At 38.1% G+C, this 21,576-nt stretch overlaps 1 protein-coding gene across 1 annotated transcript in view; it reads right to left on the bottom strand.

Moving 5' to 3' along the window:
* LOC133643452 (acidic mammalian chitinase-like) overlaps positions 1-15,375 on the bottom strand; it is a 35,415-nt gene extending 20,040 nt beyond the window's left edge. Inside the window, exon 1 of the mRNA XM_062038044.1 lies at positions 15,274-15,375. The gene's annotated coding sequence lies outside the window, so the exon portion shown is untranslated. The remainder of the gene's footprint in view (positions 1-15,273) is intronic.
* Positions 15,376-21,576: the final 6,201 nt, after the last annotated feature.

Raw genomic sequence — 21,576 nt, 5'->3', positions numbered from 1 at the left:
ATATATATATATATATATATATATATATATATATATATATATATATATATATATATATATATAAGAAATACTTGAATTTAAGTATTTACACACACACACACACACACACACACACACACACACACACACACACACACACACACACACACACACACACACACACACACACACACACACACACACACACACACACACACTCACACACACACATGCGTTGCTATTGTAACCCGAGTCAAACGTGAGGTCAAACCAGATCCACTTCCTGGGCTGAGGGGGGCAGTACTGCCTCGACGTACAAGTTTAATTAGTTCTTGGACGGAGCTCGTAACTCAAAATATTCATACCTCAAATCAATATTCCCCTTTGAAATTAATTAAACATGCTTTTTAATTTTAAAAAAAGCCACAAACTTCTAGATAAAAAAATTTCTACGAAAACCATAGAATTGAAAGTAGTATGCATAACTACAGTAGTTTTATGAAGTAATGTAATAATAATGATTGTCTTGATAACTAGTCAAATGTTTAATATTGACATTGATTGGACATGGGTTGAATATCAAATAGAGCATTATGTACTAAATCTATCTGAATAAACAGATATATGATTTCACAATGTGCAATGTAATAATCCAACATCAATAGGTTGTGTGATAAATAATTATCTCGCTCTGTTATTAACCATTGACCATCTTAATCTTATTCAGCTGATTATGGTTTTCCATTCAGCACTTAGGAGATAAGTGTGCAGCTATCAGTTGACATGTTGTGCGATGGAAAGTAGTGTCCAACAACAAATCAACTCTGAACAAAGATGCACATTGTGTGTGTTGCCATGGTCAGAACACAAACATACTTTTTATTCACAAAACACAAAGTCAGTTGTAAAAAGTGCAGGTTTGTCAATGATGTCAATTGATTCAAATGGTAATTATTATTATTATTAGTATTATTGAAATTATACACATTTTACACTGAGAGCACAGATTCATCAAATTCATTTTGTCCCTTCAACATTTGTGTAATTGATAAGAAATAAACATGTTGGTGTAGTTTATTAAAATTAATAGTACACTACTCACTAGGCCTAAACTTTATTTAAACCAGCAACGTCAGCGCAAACGTATCACAACTTATCACTTGCTAATAATTGCAAAATACTAACTTATAGGGTGGTAAACATTTTTGTGATGGACGATTTGATACACATCTCATTACATGGGTTATGATACGATTAAAAAACAATCTATTTAAAAAAACAAGCGATTTGATAAGATTCGATACGGTTTATGAATGATTCCATTCTATGGTTAACGTTTGTTGACGGACACATTCTTTTTTCACACCACTAAAGAACAAAAACATTCCTTCCTGTGATTAAAGTACGCTCATTCTACTGTTGGACAGTGTTTGGAATAACGGCGTTATACAATAACACCGTTATAAAATAATGGCGTTACTTTTACTAGTAACAACTAATCTAATTATTCACTTTTTTACGTACGTTGCAACACCGTTAGCGATACGTTTGATGTAACGTGGCACGCTACTTTTGATGTGTTTTATGTCAACATGACAGTGCCAGAAGCACAGCAAGTGCAATGCAGGAAATCATGTTTTTATTCGTGAAAGCAACAACCAGCGCCACACTAAAATGAACTGGATGTCAAATAGAATGAGGCAACATCACACAGCAGAACAACATGTACAAAACCCAAAACCAGTGAAGTTGTCACGTTGTGTAAATGGTAAATAAAAACAGAATGAAATGATTTGCAAATACTTTTCAAACTATATTCAATTGAATAGACTTCAAAGACAAGATATTTTTAATGTTCGAATATTTTTTGCAAATATTAGCTCATTTGGAATTTGATGCCTGCAACATGTTTAAAAAACGCTGGCACAAGTGGCAAAAAAGACTGAGAAAGTTGAGGAATGCTCACCAAACACTTATTTGGAACATCCCATAGGTGAACAGGCTAATTGGGAACAGGTGGGTGCCATGATTGGGTATAAAAACAGCTTCCATGAAATGCTCAGTCATTCACAAACAAGGATGGGGCGAGGGTCACCACTTTGTGAACAAATGCGTGAGCAAATTGTCCAACAGTTTAAGAACAACATTTCTCAACCAGCTATGGCAAGGAATTTAGGGATTTCACCATCTACGGTCAGTAATATCATCAAAAGTTTCAGAGATCCTGGAGAAATCACTGCACGTAAGCGATGATATTACGGACCTTCGATCCCTCAGGCGGTACTCCATCAAAAAGCGACATCAGTGTGTAAAGGATATCATCACATGGGCTCAGGAACACTTCAGAAAACCACCATCAGTATCTACAGTTTGTCGCTACATCTGTAAGTGCAAGTTAAAACTCTACTATGCAAAGCCAAAGCCATTTATCAACAACACCCAGAAACGCCGCTGGCTTCGCTTGGCCCGAGCTCATCAAAGATGGACTGATGCAAAGTGTAAAAGTGTTCTGCGGTCTGACGAGTCCACATTTCAAATTCTTTTTGGAAACTGTGGACGTTGTGTCCTCCGGAACAAAGAGGAAAAGAACCATCCAGACTGTTATAGTTCAAAAGCCAGCATCTGTGATGGTATGGGGGTGTATTAGTGCCCAAGGCATGGGTAACTTACACATCTGTGAAGACGCCATTAATGCTGAAAGGTACATACAGGTTTTGGAGCAACATATGTTGCCATCCAAGCAACGTTATCATGGACGCCCCTGCTTATTTCAGCAAGACAATGCCAAGCCACGTGTTACAACAGCGTGGCTTCGTAGTGAAAGAGTGCGGGTACTAGACTGGCCTGCCTGTAGTCCAGACCTGTCTCCCATTGAAAATGTGTGGCGCAATATGATGCCTAAAATACCACAAATAATACCAACCTAAATACCAACTTTTTTGCAACGTGTTTCTGCCATTGAATTCTAAATTAATGATTATTTGCACAAAAAAAAAAGATTTTGCATTCTATTCAATTGAATATAAGTTGAAAAGGATTTGCAAATCATTTGATTCTGTTTTTATTTACGAATTATACTGTACAATGTTCCAACTTCTCTGGTTTTGAGTTTTGTAATACACACACACACACACACACACACACACACACACACACACACACACACACACACACACACACACACACACACACACACACACACACACACACACACACACACGCACACACACACACTACTTAGGGTTGGCAAAATAAGGGACACCTTGCGGGGCTGATTATTTTTGCCATTTTTATTTGTGTAAAAGGAGCTGTATAATATCCACAAAGGTTGAATGGAAGCAACTGGATTATTCTTGTTTGTTGAAGACACTTTAGAAGAGTCCAGTTGCATCCATTCAACCTTTGTGGATTATATGACCTGATAATCTAAACACACATACTTTATTATACTATTTGACGCCAACCTGAATTTAAACATAAAATATATATCTTTATATCTATATATACATCTTTCTCCACAGACATATGTCCTGCTTTGCTTAAAAAAGAATAAATTCAATGTTCACGATGTTCATGATAGAACAGGTCTCCTACTTTTCATCACTATGAAACTTGACACAAACAAAGGACATCCAAGACAATAATATTTTTTTTATGTGACTGGCAAAATTTAATTTGTATTTAAATTTTCTTTACAAAACACACGTTCACTTCAAGAGTGTGTTCATTGTCTGAATTCTTTTTTGTGGTAATTTGTCATTACATAAAAGCCTAATGTCTGAATTGAACACTTACAGGAAAGACTTAAGACTTAAAGCAAATGTTATTTGACCCTTTGGTGAGTTACTGTATTACCAGCTACCTGTTGGTGAGTTTTGTAGTGCCTATATCATAAAGTTTAGTGTCACTATCATAAAGCTGCGGACAACTTTGATAAACAAAGAGTGATTAGAGGACAAGACAACAGCAGAGTTGCTAGGTAGTAAAGTAGAGTAGCGAAGACTGTTGTGAAGCTATTGTCATTCAATGGAGTCTTTTAATAGTTTACTGAATTTTTAAAATAAAATTACGAAACAAAGTGCGTCCTTCGACAGCTCAATACAGAACGAGTACTTTAGTTTCTAAAAAAAGAACGATTCAGTTTTTTAAGGTAAGGGCAACCCTAACACCACTACTACAAGGGAATAATGAACAACAAATCAATTGCAATCCAAACAGGAAGATATGACAGCCATCGAGGCACATTCAATCTACTTAACCAGAGGCAACACAACAGAGCTGCCGTCACAGCTGACAATCAGTCGCTGCTAAGCTAAGTGTTAGATCTCTGATCTTCTCTACAAAGTCAATTGAGTTTTGGACATGATGTGGAGTTTTGCCAACCTAAGGTGTTTAGATGTTGGCCACATACTCAGCAATAGTGTATGTCACAGAGTTAATGCTGCTGACAATGGGTCTGAGGGGAGCCCCTTATTTGTGTATTTTTGGAAGGCCATAAATACCTGTGATGTGGTGTTGTCCCGATACCAATATTTTGGTACCGGTACTAAAATTATTTCGATACTTTTCGGTACTTTTCTAAATAAAGGGGACCACTAAAATTTTTATTATTGGCTTTATTTGAACAAAAAATCTTAATGTACATTAAACATATATTTCTTATTGCAATTGTGTCCTTAAACAAAAAATAGTGAACATACTACACAACTTGTATTTTAGTAGTAAGTAAGCAAACAATGGCTCCTAACTTAGCTGCTGACATATGCAGTAACATATTGTGTCATTTATCATTCTATTATTTTGTCAAAACTATTAAAGACGAGTGGTAGAAAATGAATTATTAATATACTTGTTCATTTACTGTTAATATCTGCTTACTTTCTCTTTTAACATGTTCTATCCACACTTCTGTTAAAATGTAATAATCACTTATTCTTCTATTGTTTGATACTTTACATTAATTTTGGATGATACCACACATTTGGGTATCAATCTGATACAAAGTCGTTACAGGATTGGTCATATTCAAAGTCCTCATGTGTCCAGGGACATATTTCCTGAGTTTATAAACATAATATGCATTAAAAAAAAGACGAAAGAAGATGCCGTGATGCCAAAAAATATCGACGTAATCGTAGTAGTATCGACTAGATACGCTCCTGTACTTGGTATCATTACAGTGGACCGGTACTTTTCAGAGGCGGTATAGTACCGAATATGATTTATTAGTATATATATATATATATATATATATATATATATATATATATATATATATATATATATATATATATATATACATACATATATATATATATATATATATATATATATATAGTATATGTGGGTATACATATATACACTATATTGCCAAAATTATTTGGCCACCTGCCTTGACTCACATATGAACTTGAAGTGCCATCCCATTCCTAACCCATAGGGTTCAATATGATGTGCGTCCACCTTTTGCAGCTATTACAGCTCCAACTCTTCTGGGAAGGCTGTCCACAAGGTTGGAATTTGTTTATAGGAATTTTCAACCATTCTTCCAAAAGCACATTGATGAGGTCACACACTGATGTTGGTCGAGAAGGCCTGGCTCTCAGTCTCCGTTCTAATTCATCCCAAAGGTGTTCTATCAGGTTCAGGTCAGGACTCTGTGCAGGTCAGTCAAGTTCATCCACACCAGACTCTGTAATCCATGACGAGGAAGGGGCCCGCTCCAAACTGTTCCCACAAGGTTGGGAGCATGGAATTGCTCAAAATGTTTTGCTAAACTGGAGCATTTAAAGTTCTTTTCACTGGAACTACGGGGCCAAGCCCAACTCCTGAAAAACCACCCCACACCATAATTTTTTTTCCACCAAATTTCACACTCGGCACAATGCAGTCCGAAATGTACCGTCCTTCTGGCAACCTCCAAACCCAGACTCGTCCATCAGATTGCCAGATGGAAAAGCGTGATTCATCACTCCAGAGAACACGTCTCCACTGCTCTAGAGTCCAGTGGCGACGTGCTTTACACCACTGCATCCGACGCTTTGCATTGGACTTGGTGATGTATGGCTTAGATGCAGCTGTTCGGCCATGAAAACCCATTTCATGAAGCTCTCTGCGTACTGTACGTGGGCTACTTGGAAGGTCACATAGAGTTTGGAGCTCTGGAGCAACTGACTGTGCAGAAAGTCTTTGCACTATGCGCTTCTGCATCCGCTGACCCCTCTCTGTCAGTTTACGTGGCCTACCACTTGGTGGCTGAGTTGCTGTTGAGCAGACAGTTGACTTTGGAATATTTAGGAGCGAGGAAATTTCACGACTGGATTTGTTGCACATGTGGCATTCTATGACAGTTCCACGCTGGAAATCACTGAGAGCGGCCCATTCTTTCACAAATGTTTGTAGAAACAGTTTCCATGCCTAAGTGCTTGATTTTATACACCTGCGGCCGGGCCAAGTGATTAGGACACCTGATTCTCATCGTTTGCATAGCTGGCCAAATACTTTTGGCAATAAAGTGTATATGTGGGTATATATATATATATATATATATATATATATATATATATATATATATATATATATATATATATATATATATATATATATATATATATATATATATATAAAATCATAATTTTGCTTAGTCAAGCTGAATATTTGTTTTGTGTGTCTGTCAGATATCACAAAAGAGGATGCATTGGTCATCTATATCATAATATAACACTCACTGATTAGACATCATAAAAATAAGTAATTTAATATCACCAAGCAACATATTTGCGATAAGACAATCATTCTACATAACAGGGCAAACCCCAGATTCAGCACCTTTTTAGTCAATATTTGTTTATTTAAATTTAACATTAGTTTTGTTTTTTTGAATGTAATATTTACTTTGTCAAGTTTGATTATTTGTTGAGTCAAGTTGAGTATTTGATTCCGTCCATTTTCTACTGCTGGTCCCTCTCGAGGTTGCATGGGCGACCCCGACACGACAGCGCGGCTGGATCATTATACAGGTCTGCAGTACCTGGAGGAGCTGAGGTCAAAAATGAAGGACTCCTAACTTGGAGGAGCCCAACCACAGTCTTGTATTCCTTATTTCTCTGTCTGGGTGTGTGTTAAATCAGGATAGTACAACCTGACCATGTAAGGAGATGTTCGTGTGTAAGTGACTGGGAAGACAACAGATGTATGCCATAACTTGTACGTTGACATTAAGATAAGCATGGGATCTCTAGAGCTATCGCTTTTGCATTCCGAAGTCTGGTTTTATTGCTTCTTTTCGTGAGAGAGCTAATTCTAGTCCACATGCAAATATCCAACTAAGGCTCCTAAATTTATTATGGGCTCAAACATTATTTACTCAAACCTGGTGGTTCGCTTTCTCCCAGTTGAAACATTCACAATATGTAGAACATAATATCAGTTAATAATTCACTTCAGCAGTTTTACCCTCACCAGCGGTGATGACCCCCTAAAAGCAGGTTGCGACGCCTGAGAAATGGCATCCCACAGGGATCAGTCCTGGTTCAACATCTACAAACACGACCTGCCAAAAAATGTGCACATGCGGATGACTTGCCAGTCATGCATTTTGCAAGAAACTGGCAGGCATTAGAGAGATATCTTGCCCAGGGCATGGCCACTTTATCTACTTACCTCCAGAAATGGAAGCCGAGGCCCAGTGTAACCAAAACAGTCACAGCAGCCTTCCATCTAAGTTAAAGTACCAATGATTGTCACACACACACTAGGTGTGGTGAAATTGGTCCTCTGCATTTGACCCATCACCCTTGTTCACCCCCTGGGAGGTGAGGGGAACAGTGGGCAGCAGTGGTGGCCGCGCTCGGGAATAATTTTTGGTGATTTAACCCCCAATTCCGACCCTTGATGGTAAGTGCCAAGCAGAGAGGTAATGGGTCCCATTTTTATAGTCTTTGGTATGAGTCGGCCGGGGTTTGAACTCACAACCTAACGATCTCAGGGCGGACACTCCAACCACTAGGCCACTGAGTAGGCTCTTTACAATAGGGAGGCACAACGTGCGCCTAACATCACTGTTGACGGACATACTCTGCCAAACCAACATACCTCTGCATTAAGTTGGACAGGGCACTCACGTTTCGCCGACACCTGGAGTCACTGCGCACAGACCTAACAACACACGTTGGGCTTCTGAGGTGACTGGTTGGACATAGCTACCCTTGAGTACTGCACAACTGCTGGGTGTTGTAGTGCTCACACATGTCTCAAAGATAAACCAATAAACGATGCGTTGCGCTTAGTGACTGGATGCCTGCGTCCCACACCAATGGACAATCTGTTTGTATTAGCAGGTATCCAACCATCTGAGCTTTGTCGTAAGAGGGCCACACTGTGTAATCTTCTGCGTGACCGGCTTCTGACTCCTGTTCTTAGAGGACATCGGCAGCTTAAATTGAGACACCCATTTTGTCCCCTCTTTGCACTTGAATTGCTAAACAACCTTAACCAGTCAAGCACCAATGGAGTGTTGTATACTTGATGGTCGTGCCACTCTCCCAGGACAGAGTTACTGTGTGATGCGTGATGCGCCAAGAAGACGCCAACGAGGAATCGTCGAACAAAAAGATTTATTTGTTTCAGCGAGCCTCAGACCGGAACTGCAGTTTCCAGGAGAAAGAGTGGGTCGGTTTACACTTCTGCTGTCTTCTCTGACCACTGTCCTTAAATACCTTTTACACGAAGACCCTTGCTCTTTGTAGTTCTCGCCTTGGAGCTGGTTAGTCTGGCCAGTCAATCTTTCCCTGACATTTATCCTCTGATCAGTTTGAGTCGGGTGACCTCCGAACCCTGATCTCTACTCCTACCGGTGGGGGCTTCCAAACAGATGTCGTTATTGTGTTTACACTTCCTCCTAAAATCCAACTGCTGCTATCCCTTAAGTTCCTTAATGTCCTGAGGGCAAAAGCCCCGACTCTCTGGAGAGTTTGTGATGGACATGTGCAATTTTGAGCTTCATAGAATAATCCTCTAAATCAGGGGTCACCAACGCGGTGCCCGCGGGCAACAGGTCGCCCGTAAGGACCAGATGAGTTGCCCGCTGGCCTGTTCTAAAAATAGCTCAAATAGCAGCACTTACCAGTGAGCTGCCTCTATTTTTTAAATTGTATTTATTTACTAACAAGCTGGTCTCGCTTTGCTCGACATTTTTAATTCTAAGAGAGACAAAACTCAAATAGAATTTGAAAATCCAAGAAAATATTTTAAAGACTTGGTCTTCACTTGTTTAAATAAATTCATTTATTTTTTTACTTTGCTTCTTATAACTTTCAGAAAGACAATTTTAGAGAAAAAATACAACCTTAAAAATGATTTCAGGATTTTTAAACACATATACCTTTTTACCTTTTAAATTCCTTCCTCTTCTTTCCTGACAATTCAAATCAATGTTCAAGTAAATTTATTTTTTTTATTGTAAAAAATAATAAATATATTTTAATTTTATTCTTCATTTTAGCTTCTGTTTTTTCGACGAAGAATATTTGTGAAATATTTCTTCAAACTTATTATGATTAAAATTCAAAAAAAATATTCTGGCAAATCTAGAAAATCTGTAGAATCAAATTTAAATCTTATTTCAAAGTCTTATGAATTTCTTTTAAAATTTTTGGTGCAAAGTAATTCATGATTTGTTAAAAAATGTTAGTGGCTAGCTAGTTAAAATCGGATATTGTGATTTCACAAGACTGTCTTAGAAGTGATCATTTGAAAATGTTCAATTTGAAAAATGTGCACTTAGAGAAAATATAAAAATAAAGTGTTGCATATTGATATTTATCTGTTTCTATATATATTTATTGTGAGAAATCATTAAGATGATCAGTGTTTCCACAAAGATAATTATCATTAATTATTAATAATAACATAGAGTTAAAGGTAAATTGAGCTAATTGGCTATTTCTGGCAATTTATTTAAGTGTATATCAAACTGGTAGCCCTTCGCATTAATCAGTACCCAAGAAGTAGCTCTTGGTTTCAAAAAGGTTGGTGACCCCTGTTCTAAATGATTCTGTGACAAAATACAAACACATGCTACTTCACAATCATATAAGAAAATTGTATACGGTATAATTTACCACAATAGCAAACTGGGCGGATTACAAATTGGATGTGGAGTGGCAAGAAAACTCTTCCAGACTCTATGCTTTCATCCCAGAGGTCAGCACATCAACATCGGGAATATGCTTTCGCTGTCCCGCTTGGGTCAGGCTGAACCGCTTTCAAACTGGCGTCGGCCTCTTACGCTCAACGATGCACAAATGGGGTATGGCTTCCACTGCGGCCTATGAGTGTGGTGCACAGGAGCAGACCGCAGAACCCGTGATAACATCCCGCCCCAAACATCGAGAACTTGCTCAGTTGGCTGACAACACATACCTAGTTATATCCTGGTTCTTGACAAACAGCATCTTCCTCCAAATGAAGAATATTTAATTAATCAAATGTAATATTTGTTTGGTCAAATTGCAGTATTTTTTTTAGTCATGTTGAATATTTGTTGTCAGGAACTCGCATTGCTGCAGTAGTTGTGAGCCCATGATGTAAAGACAGGAGAGGGCTCGCAGGAAAAACAGTAATTGAATCAACGTTAGCGCAGTAAGAGCAGGTAGATCAAAACCGTGCACACACTTGTGCACAAGAAATGGCAATACTATTAGTTAACAGTTAATGCACCAGCACCGTCGCTGGCATATAAAGCACTCCGATGGTGATTGTAAACAAGTCCGTGTCCTATTCACCAAACTGAGGCAGGTGTGCCAATCAGCGCTCCACACTGGCTGTGACGAGCAAGGAGGCGCACAGGAAGTGGAAAGAACTAAGGACTGAAGGAGTGCTGAAACAGAAATAAACACTAAACACAGTAAAATAATCACAAAACACTCACTGTGACATTTGGTCTATCAAGTTCAATGTTTCTTTTTTCAAGTTGAATATTTGATTAGTCAAGAAGAATATTTATTTAGTTAAATTTGTTATTCATTCAGTCAAGTTGAACATCTGTTTTGTCAAGTTGAATATTTGATTAGTCAAGAAGAATATTTATTTAGTTACATTTGTTATTCATTCAGTCAAGTTGAACATCTGTTTTGTCAAGTTGAATATTTGATTAGTCAAGAAGAATATTTATTTAGTTAAAGGCCTACTGAAACCCACTACTACCGACCACGCAGTCTGATAGTTTATATATCAATGATGAAATCTTAACATTGCAACACATGCCAATACGGCCGGGTTAACTTATAAAGTGCAATTTAAAATTTCCCGCTAACCTTCCGGTTGAAAACGTCTATGTATGATGACGTATGCGCGTGACGTCAATGGTTGAAACGGAAGTATTCGGACACATTGTATCCAATACAAAAAGCTCGGTTTTCATCGCAAAATTCCACTGTATTCTGGACATGTGTGTTGGTGAATCTTTTGCAATTTGTTTAATGAACAATGAAGACTGCAAAGAAAGCTGTAGGTGGGATCGGTGTATTAGCGGCTGGCTGCAGCAACACAACCAGGAGGACTTTGAGTTGGATAGCAGACGCGCTATCCGACGCTAGCCGCCGACCGCATCGATGATCTGGTGAAGTCCTTCGTCGCGCCGTCGATCGCTGCAACGCAGGTGAGCACGGGTGTTGCTGAGCAGATGAGAGCTGGCGTAGGTGGAGAGCTAATGTTTTTAGCATAGCTCTGTCGAGGTCCCGTAGCTAAGTTAGCTTTAATGGCGTCGTTAGCAACAGCATTTCTAGGCTTCGCCAGGCGGTACAGCATTAACCGTGTGGTTACAGGTCCAGAGTTTGGTAGTATTGTTGATCTTCTGTCTATCCTTCCAGTCAGGGGCTTATTTCTTTTGTTTCTATCTGCATTTAAGCACGATGCTATCACGTTAGCTCCGTAGCTAAAGTGCTTCGCTGATGTATTGTCGTGGAGATAAAAGTCACTGTGAATGTCCATTTCGCGTTCTCGACTCTCATTTTCAAGAGGATATAGTATCCGAGGTGGTTTAAAATACAAATCCGTGATCCACAATAGAAAAAGGAGAAAGTGTGGAATCCAATGAGCCAGCTTGTACCTAAGTTACGGTCAGAGCGAAAAAAGATACATCCTGCACTGCACTCTAGTCCTTCACTCTCACGTTCCTCATCCACGAATCTTTCATCCTCGCTCAAATTAATGGGGTAATCGTCGCTTTCTCGGTCCGAATCGCTCTCGCTGCTGGTGTAAACAATGGGGAAATGTGAGGAGCCTTTCAACTTGTGACGTCACGCTACTTCCGGTACAGGCAAGGCTTTTTTTTATCAACGACCAAAAGTTGCGAACTTTATCGTCAATGTTCTCTACTAAATCCTTTCAGCAAAAATATGGCAATATCGCGAAATGATCAAGTATGACACATAGAATGGATCTGCTATCCCCGTTTAAATAAGAAAATTTCATTTCAGTAGGCCTTTAAATTTGCTATTTATTCAGTCAAGTTGAATATCTGTTTTGTCAAGTTGAATATTTGATTGGTCAAGTAGAAAATGGATTTGGTTAAATTTAATAATTGTTGTTAATAATTGTTCAAACAAGTTAAATATTTGATTAGTCAAATGTAATATTTGTTTCGTCTAGTTGAATATTTGATTAGTCAAATGTAGTATGTGTTAGTCAAGTTGAATATTTGTTTGGTTTAATCAAATTTAATATTTGTTTAGTCAAGTTGATTATTTGATTAGTCAAATGTTTATTGTTTATTGAATGGATCCCCATTAGCTGACGCCAAGGCGACCGCTAGTCTTCTTGGGGTTCATATAGGAGCATACAAAATAAAAATACAAAGAATGCATACATTACCAAACATTATACAAAAGAAAAGTACAACATGAGATAAAAAAGCTAGTTAAGCACAGTATTAAAAATGAATGTCATGTGTCATATTACAAATGTAATATTTGTTTAGTCAAGTTGAATATTTGATTAGTCAAATGTAATATTTGTTTAGTCAAGTTGAATATTTGATTTGTCAAATGTAATATTTGTTTAGTCAAGTTGAATATTTGATTAGTCCAATTTTATATTTGTTTAGTCAAGTTGAATATTTTATTAGTCACATTTATTATGTGTTAGTCAAGTTTAATATTTGTTTGGTTTAATCACATTTAATATTTGTTTTGTCAAGTTTAATATTTTTTTAGTTAAGTATTTGATTAGTCAAATGTAATATTTGTCTAATCAAGTTGAGTATTTCTTGAGTCAAGTTGAATATTTTTTAGTTAAGTATTTGATTAGTCAAATGTAATATTTATATAATAAAGTTGAATATTCCTTGAGTCAAGTTGTTCATTTGTTTAGTCAAATGTAATATTTTTGGTCAAGTTGAATATTTTTTTACTCAAATGTAATATTTGTTTAGTCAAATTGATTATTTCTTTAGTCAAATTTACTATTTATTCAGCAAATGTAATATTGGTTTGGTTAATTGAATATCTCTTTAGTCAAATGTAGTATTTGTTTAGTCAAGTTGAATATTTATTTAGTCAAATTTAACATTTCAGTCAAATTTAATATTTATTTAATCAAGTTGAATATTTGATTAGCCAAATTTAATATTTGTTTAGTCAAGTTGAATATTTGTTTTGTCAAATGTAATATTTGTTTAGTTAGTTTGAATATTTGATTAGTCAACTTTAATATTTGTTTCGTCAAGTTAAATATTTGTTTAGAGTATGGATATCATGACTGTGTGTATTTTATTCCGAAATAAATTCCACTCGAGCAGCTTTGGTTGAGGGCTGGCATCTTTATTTCTACACTGTGTGTGTGTGTGTGTGTGTGTGTGTGTGTGTGTGTGTGTGTGTGTGTGTGTGTGTTTGTGTGTAAAAAAACACATCATGCTATCAAGAAAATGTTGAAGTACATGAAGATAATGCGTCGAAGTTGCATCATGACAGCGTGAATGAGTGATTACAGTCATTTTTTTGATAATATTGTTTTCAGAGGTCTTGTGCGACATGAAACAGTTTGGTATTTATTGAAATGCCATCTTTCATCTTATCTGCCCCATATACGCTCATAAAACGTATAATCTCCAATGTTAATGTTTACCACGCGATGACGCATTCTCTGTCAGAAATTGCGCATTCTTCTCAAATACTCTTAATTCTACCATCTACTGTATGCCAGTTATATTGTTCTCTATCAGTTCAGCGTGTTGAGTTGAAGTATGGCGATAAGCTCGATGAGAACATGCAAGTAATAAATAACTGTACAGAGGTTATAGTTTTAAAACAATGTATGGAAGACTTTGACATATATCAGTATCTTACAGTATCTTACGGCATGCATACATTATTTTACAGTATGCATACAGTAAGTATACAGCATCTTACTGTAGGTATACAGTATTTTAGAGGATAGTATGTGAAGTTTTACAGTGTAGTTTTTTTGTTTACAGAAATGATTTCTTAAAACTGTTTCTATCCTACTCTGTAAAAAAATCTAAATGGTTGCTGCGGTTATCAGTAGACTACCATGGAAAATATGACTGCACTGTAAAACTAGACATGATATACAGTAATAACAATGATAATAATAATAATAATGGATTAGATTTATATAGCGCTTTTCTAGACACTCAAAGTATAGGCGGGGTCGCTCCTGGCTAAATTGGGGCCCTAAACAGAATTTTATTGAGCGTCCATCAATCAAAGTTTACTTATATAGCCCTTAATCACAAATGTCTCAAAGGGCTGTAGAAGCCACAACGAAATCCTCGGCTCAGATCCCACATCATGCTCATACATGGGTTCATGGGAACAACGAGAAACCATGGAGGGGACCGCAGATGTGGGGTTTAACTGTAAACCAATCACATTGCAGCTGATCAATGACTGTAGTAATTGTGGTGGCAATCACTTGGCAAACAGGAATAAAGACCCAGCGTTTGGCCAACAATGCAATGCATGCAAACAAATTAATCACTTCGGCAAATCCAAACTGCAATTTGTCAGGCAAATACTAAGAAAGACACTAAACCAAGTGGTTATGGGAAAAGAGGCGAGTGACATTGAAACCTACCATGTAAATAGTAACACTGGACTTAATAGTAGATTCAGCTTGCGCACAAACACAGGAAGAAGAAGAGACTTTCATTAGCTTACAGATTAATGACACAGTTGAAATAAAAGATGACACCCGTGCAAAGTCCTCTCAGCAAAGACTTTGGAAATAGGGAAAAGAAAAGAACAAATACAGCCATGCAGTGAGCCTACTAACCTTGTTGCATATGGTGGTAGTAAGATTCAGACTCTGGGATTTGTTGGCCAATGCTGTCCTCTAGGGGCCAAATGTACTTCCATTGCTTGGTCTTAATCAGGGGTACCCAAACTACGGCCCGCGGGCCGGATCCGGCCACCCAGCATCCAAAATCTGGCCCACAGGAAGTCCCAAGTTAAAAAAAAAGTTGTTGTTTTTTAAATTTTTTTTTTAATCTTTCCTTTCTAATCCATTTTCTACCGCTTGTTACTCTTGGTGTCTCCTAGCCGCTCAGGCAAATCATATTGTCTAAAAATTAATTTTCCCATCGATAACGTGACAATGTTAAATGTTGATGAACATCAATGTTAATTTACACTACCGTTCAAAAGTTTGGGGTCATCCAAAAAATTTTGTGGAATAGCCTTCATTTCTAAGAACAAGAATAGACTGTTGAGTTTTAGATAAAAGTTCTCTTTTTCTGGCCATTTTGAGCGTTTAATTGACCCCACTAATGTGATGCTCCAGAAAGTCAATCTGCTCAAAGGAAGGTCAGTTTTGTAGCTTTTGTAACGAGCTAAACTGTTTTCAGATGTGTGAACATGATTGCACAAGGGTTTTCTAATCATCAATTAGCCTTCTGAGCCAATGAGCAAACACATTGTACCATTACAACACTGGAGTGATAGTTGCTGGAAATGGGCCTCTATACACCTATGTAGATATTGCACCAAAAACCAGACATTTGCAGCTAGAATAGTCATTTACCACATTAGCAATGTATAGAGTGTATTTATTTAAAGTTAAGGCTAGTTTAAAGTTATTTTCATTGAAAAGTACAGTGCTTTTCCTTCAAAAATAAGGACATTTCAATGTGACCCCAAACTTTTGAACGGTAGTGTATGTTAAATGACAAAACGGATTATAAAAACAATGTATATATATATATATATATATATATATATATATATATATATATATATATATATATATATATATATATATATACAGCCTGGCCCCCGGCCAATTTTTTTTAACCCAATGCGGCCCCCGAGTCAAAAAGTTTGGGGACCCCTGGTCTTAATGCTTTATTATGGATGGGACTTGTATCTCTTATCTCTCAGCAAAGAAGTCCACCAAGTGAGTAGCGCCACTGTTCACTCAGCAAATCAAAAGTGAATGTAATGACCTTTTCACAGATGAGCTCGGAAATCTACCGTATTTTTCGCACTATAAGTCGCAGTTTTTTTCATAGTTTGGCACTTATGCAACTTATACTCAGGAGCAATGTTCCCTCTAATTTTTCCATGTGTGTGAGCAAACGCAAAAACTCCCTGAGCATTCAGTGGAGCCCATGTGAGCAACATCAGACATGCACACTGTGGCTACACCAGCAGCACACCTGTCCCAAACCTGACTAAATAACAAGTTCAATCTCCATCCATTTATCCATTTTCTACCGCTTGTCCCTTTCGGGGTCGCTGGAGCCTATCTCAGCTGCATTCGGGCGGAAGGCGGTGTACACCCTGGACAAGTCCCCACCTCATCGCAGGGCCAACACAGACAGACAGACAACATTCTCTTATTATTATAATCAAATGACAGCAGTCATTTCCTTTTCTAATATAAGTGTTTAGGCCCACTTACAATGACAATAACAAAAAATGTTGTTTTTCATGTGGGGATGGCGTGGCGAGGTTGGTAGAGTGGCCGTGCCAGCAATCGGAGGGTTACTGGTTACTGGGGTTCAATCCCCACCTTCTACCATCCTAGTCATGTCCGTTGTGTCCTTGAGCAAGACACTTCACCCTTGCTCCTGATGGGTGCTGGTTAGTGCCTTGCATGGCAGCTCCTGCCATCAGTGTGTGAATGTGTGTGTGAATGGGTGAATGTGGAAATACTGTCAAAGCGCTTTGAGTACTTTGAAGGTAGAAAAGCGCTATACAAGTATAACCCATTTATCATTATTTATTTATGAACTGTGTACTTGTATTGTTTGTCTGGGTGGAGGTCCTGCTTTGGAAATAATGTGTACCCCTTTCAGACATTGCATTTAGTTCCCATTAAAACATTCACATGTTGCACAATGAGATGTAAGCAGGGGATCATGTGTACATTCCTGCAACTTCCTGTTTGTAAAAAATATATTTTTATTAGTATTTATTTAATATACAAACAGCATTTCATGATTAATATTTATAAATTAAGATTCCTAATAAATGACATTAAAATAAGCACACATTTGATTGGTAAATCATAGTGTAACGACCTGGAATGACACTTAATGTGTGGTGTTGGAGTTGTCCGACTTTTTGTGTGGCTGTAAACGCATCACTGGCTAAGTGCCATATGTGCATGTGTTGGCGCAAGTGAGAAAGAGCGAGCGGCTGCTGTTGGTATAACAAAGTTGCTTTTGGTCTGGTTTGTACTGCAGAAAATGACCGCTTTTGCTACATAACATTTTTTTTATTAATGTTTTGGTGATGTGTTTATGGCTGACAATAAAGAGTTTTGCTCAGTAAAGTGATGGATGGAATTCATGTCCTCAAAGCGTCTCGACAGACGTTACAATATTTGAACAATGATGACGAAAACTGTTTTCTCTGTCGTGTCCGTGTGTCGAAAATTGTTATGCGCTTATTTTTTTATTTGATTTTGTGCGTGGCATAGATTTGCCGTGCGCAGAGGACGCTTGAGCAGTGCACAATTGCACAGGCGCGCACCTTAGAGGGAACGTTGCTCAAATTATTAACACATTACCGTAAAATATCAAATAATATTATTTAGCTCATTCACGTAAGAGACTAGACGTATAAGATTTCATGGGATTTAGCGATTAGGAGTGACAGATTGTTTGATAAACATATAGCATGTTCTATATGTTATAGTTATTTGAATGACTCTTACCATAATATGTTACGTTAACATACCAGGCACGTTCTCAGTTGGTTATTTATGCGTCATATAACGTACACTTATTCAGCCTGTTGTTCACTATTCTTTATTTATTTTAAATTGCCTTTCAAATGTCTATTTTTGGTGTTAGGTTTTATCAAATAAATTTCCTCAAAAAATGCGACTTATATATGTTTTTTTCCTTCTTTATTATGCATTTTCGGCCGGTGCGACTTATACTCCGTAACGACTTATACTCTGAAAAATACGGTACCTGTCACATATTCAATGACTCTTGACCCGGAGATGAGACCTGTAGTTCGACCCGCACACCGAATTCCTGTCACAGTGAAAGACCAAGTCGAAATTTAACTAGACAGAATGCAAGAATTATGTGCCAGCACATCGATCTCGGAGCTCACAGACTGAGTATCTTCTGATATCAACAAAAAGGTAAACAGGAACCGCATCCATCCTAAGGACCTACACACAGCTCTGAAAAGACTGCATCATCTAATGCGCACAGTGGCATCACAAATGACTAATGCCACAGTTTTGTCAGTTCTCCATACAAATAACTTATTCTGGGAAATCTCCCTGGATCACAAATCCTCAATGCTAACAACTTTCAGCATATGTTTTGGTCGTTATTGCTTCATGCGGAGGCCATTTGGAATCAGCTTTGCCAGGGCTTTTTTTTTAACGTTCTGTGGAGCAGATCTTCGCTGGCTACTAATGTGCAATCATTGTGGACAACATTCACATTAAAGGCAAAGACATTGACGAGCATGATGCTAACCTGGCAACTTAGTCAACACAGCCAGAGAGTTCAGGCTCAACCAGGTCAGTTAAGTTGGTCCTACATTTTCACAGCTCATTGTTTAAAAGCAGACCCATCTAAAACTAAAGATATAGGCAAATACCTGTGCCTACAGAGGTCCAAGCCCTGCAGAGATTTCTTGGTATGGTCAATTACCTTGGGAAAAGTATCCCCAAATACAGTGAGATCAGTGCACCACTTAAACACAAAGACACTGAGTGGTCGTGGCATGGGCAGCACAGTGCTTTTGACACTTTGAAGGGGCACATGTCGGTGCACCGTGCCTGCAGGAAGGCAGACCTGTAGCCTATACCTCACGCAGCATTACAGACACCGAGACTTGGTATCAATCAATCAAAGTTGATTCATATAGCCCTTAATCACAAGTGTCTCTAAGGGCTGTACAAGCCACAACGACATCCTCAGCTCAGATCCCACATCAGGGCAAGAAAAAACTCAACCCATTGGGCACAATGGGTTGAGTTGAAACCTTGGAGGGGACCGCAGATGTAAACAATGAACATTTACTAATACATTTTAACACACACAAATATACTGGAAATTGGTACCACTAAGTATTGGTATCAATTCAAATGTGGAAGGTACCATGCCGATATATCACTTAGTAAGTGCAAGTTATAAGTCTGTTGATTGCTTGTGCCTTTGGATGGATGGAAGCAGGTAGGCAAGGACCTTGTTTGTCACACTTCAAAGACTCCAAAGATTATTTGTCAATTTTTCCAAGACATACGGAAAAATCCAGACACAATTTGTTTTGTTTTTATTTTGAAAAATGAATAAATGTTATGCAGATTTTCCACCTCCCTGCTCCACTGATTACCGACTTTATTTTTCACCAATATTTGCAATTTAAATAATCTATGTTATGTTCAGAAATACAATCAGAATCTTTACTAATGGCCAGGCAAAGAATTGTGGACTTTGTCTATGAATGTTCTCTGTCCCGATGGGTATAACTGGTGGACCCAAATGCAGAAATGACAGGCAGAATCAAAGTCCAAGGGTTTTTTATTGAAAAACCAAGAGGGAAAGGAGGGAGCTTGGGTAAGCAAAAAACACAAAAACATCGGATCAGCAAGATCATAAAAAATGCTAGAATTCTAGGGAAACTGTCCAGAAGCGTTACCACGTTTAAAACTGAACAATCTGGCAATGGCGCCAAATGAAGTCCAAACATATATAGGCTGCGGGTGATGAGTTGATGGCAGGCAGGTGAGTTGATTAGGGAACTGGGATCAGCCGTGCTAGGCTGATAGCTGGAGTCAAGCCTACGCCCAAACCACACCCACTCTCACACAGACACACACAGACACAAACACATAGACACATACAGAGGACAGTGTTCTCATTCATCAAGGTCATTGTCATCTCAGGGCATTCAATCGATCGCAGCTGGACTGTTTAGTTTGTCTTGGAAGACGTTTTGCCTCTCATCCGAGTAGGCTTCATCAGTTCATGCTCATATACTTAGATTGGTCAGATCTAGTCTTAGACTTAGATTGGTCAGATCTAGTCTTAGACTTATATTGTCAGATCAAGTCTTAGACTTAGATTGGTCAGATCTAGTCTTAGACTTAGATTGGTCAGACCTAATTTTACACTTAGATTGGTCCGATCTGGTCTTAGACTTAGATTGGTCAAATCTTAGTCTTAGAATTAGACTGGTAAGATCTAGTCTTAGACTTATATTGGTCAGATCTAGTCTAGTGGCTGGTGCCAAAACCCTAATATTTATACTCCACAACTAGAAGGGTGTGCCTGGGCATTCTGGTCACATAAGGTGACCAGAATTTTTCTAACTCCTGTTATTCTTTGGAGGCTAAATTGCAGAGTCTTTTAGGAATGGTTAAAACAGGGAGGACGGATGGTACGAAAGAGGAGTGAGGTAAGCCATCTGTGTTATGGTGGAAAAACCATCTCTGAACAGAGGAGGTGGTCTGCGACACCACCTGTCTCCCACATACAACACTGTCCTTTCAGACTCTGAAATTTAGTCTCCAACAAATAACAGGAGTTAGAAACATACTGGTCACAGAAAGTGACCAGTATGCCATTTGTTTACAAATGAATGAAATACTAACATGGGTGATGCCGACTATTTTGTACTGGAAGGTGACCAGAATACCATTTGTTTACAAATGAATGAAATGCTAACATGGGGGATTCCGACTATTTTGTACTGGAAGGTGACCAGAATACCATTTGTTTACAAATGAATGAAATGCTAACATGGGTGATTCTGACTATTTTGTACTGTAAGGTGACCAGAATACCATTTGTTTACAAATGAATGAAATGCTAACATGGGTGATTCCGACTACTTTGTACTGGTAGTGGTCAATCCACAGCGATCGTTCTGCCACACAATACCTCAGTTCTAAGGAAGGGAAATTACATTTCAATGACTGTCCTTGGCTTTGACAGTTAGGATTGCTCGTTTGCATCTGGACAGTTGTTTTCCTCACAACGATAGGACGGAAACATCCTTGCCCAGGCACACCCTCCTGGTGTTGGAGTATAAATATTTCGATCTGACCAATCTAAGTCTATGAGCCTGAATGGATGAAGCCTACTCAGATGAGAGGCGA

Source organism: Entelurus aequoreus, linkage group LG26 (assembly GCF_033978785.1).
Source record: "Entelurus aequoreus isolate RoL-2023_Sb linkage group LG26, RoL_Eaeq_v1.1, whole genome shotgun sequence".
Classification (NCBI taxonomy): domain Eukaryota; kingdom Metazoa; phylum Chordata; class Actinopteri; order Syngnathiformes; family Syngnathidae; genus Entelurus; species Entelurus aequoreus.
The sequence above is the reverse complement of the archived record's forward strand: the minus strand, read 5'-3'. Positions and strand labels throughout refer to the sequence as shown.